Here is a 1,363-nt window from a genome sequence, read left to right as displayed (position 1 = left end):
GCCATAGAATTTTTATATTTCTAGATTTTTATGTTTTACCGTAAAATCGCTTAAGTGCTTTTTTTTAGATTAAGATTTAGACGCTTTAGAATTTTACGACGTCACTTATCGCTTTAGTTTTAAATAAATTTTAGTGCTTTTTAAGTTATTGCCTTTTTGGATTTAGAATTCCTTTTAAGCTTTAATTCCTTTAGACGCAACTTTTAATATTTAGTTTTTAGACTTTTAAGTTTCGACGCTTTACTTTCTTATTATTATTTTTCGACTTTTTATTTTTCGACGTTTTTCGACGCACTCTTTTTCTTCCTCTTATTTCTCTACGCTCTAATTTTTAGGACATAGATTTTATCTTTAAAATTTCGACGAAAAATTATTTTAAGCGATTAAATTGATAGACATCCAAATTTTCTGCTTCGTAGTAATAGTTGGATTTGTTAGTGGCTGAGTTATGGATTTTCCGACTTAAAGGATCCTGGCTCCCTGCTGCATCTTTTGGCTATTCGAAACGTGGACAAGATCAGAAAAGTTTATTAATTTAATAACTTATATAATTTTTATTTTTATAACTAATAGGATATTCAGTGAATGCACCGAGCAAAACGTTCACCACCTTTCATACGTTCACCCCTGTAACTCGATCAAGACATCTAGCCAATATTGTCGCCATTGATTTTTCTTTAGAATCATCATCTAGTCGAACAAGTACTTCAATTCAAATTTCTGATAATCCATTTTTTGAACCCGACCTCACAATTGAGAACCCGGAGGATATTCAAGGACAATTCCAAGATCCTGAACCAATAATCATTCCTCCTGAACCACAAATCGTTAAATCAGAATCTTCTAGTGATTCGTATTCAACAAATTTAAATATGGAAATAACGGAACCTCTAAGTATGGAAGACCGAATGAGAGCCACACGCACGGGCCAAGGTCACGCCATTATTAAGCCAAACATTAACGCACCAGATTATGAAATCAAAGGACAAATCCTACACATGGTAACTAATCAATGCCAATATAGTGGTGCGCCGAAGGAAGATCCAAACGAACATCTTCGAACCTTTAATAGGATATGTACTTTATTCAAAATCAGAGAAGTTGAGGATGAACAGATCTATCTCATGTTGTTTCCCTAGACTTTAAAGGGAGAAGCCAAAGATTGGTTAGAATCGTTACCTAAAGGGGCGATTGATACATGGGATGTTTTAGTTGAGAAATTTCTTAAAAGATTCTTTCCGGCATCTAAAGCCGTGAGACTTCAAGGAGAAATTGTTACGTTCACGCAAAAGCCAAATGAAACATTATATGGGGCGTGGACAAGATTCAGAAAGTTGTTGAGAGGATGTCCTCAACATGGTTT

General features: G+C 34.3%; 1 non-coding gene across 1 annotated transcript; it reads right to left on the bottom strand.

The window, feature by feature from the left end:
• Positions 1 to 1,256: 1,256 nt before the first annotated feature.
• On the bottom strand, positions 1,257 to 1,363 carry LOC139850925 (small nucleolar RNA R71). Its single transcript, XR_011760299.1, has one exon. It is a non-coding gene; the product is annotated as a small nucleolar RNA R71 (small nucleolar RNA).

The sequence above is a fragment of the Rutidosis leptorrhynchoides genome, chromosome 5, assembly GCF_046630445.1.
Source record: "Rutidosis leptorrhynchoides isolate AG116_Rl617_1_P2 chromosome 5, CSIRO_AGI_Rlap_v1, whole genome shotgun sequence".
Taxonomy (NCBI): domain Eukaryota; kingdom Viridiplantae; phylum Streptophyta; class Magnoliopsida; order Asterales; family Asteraceae; genus Rutidosis; species Rutidosis leptorrhynchoides.
Note: the sequence above shows the minus strand (reverse complement) of the source record. Positions and strands in the feature narration are given on the sequence as shown.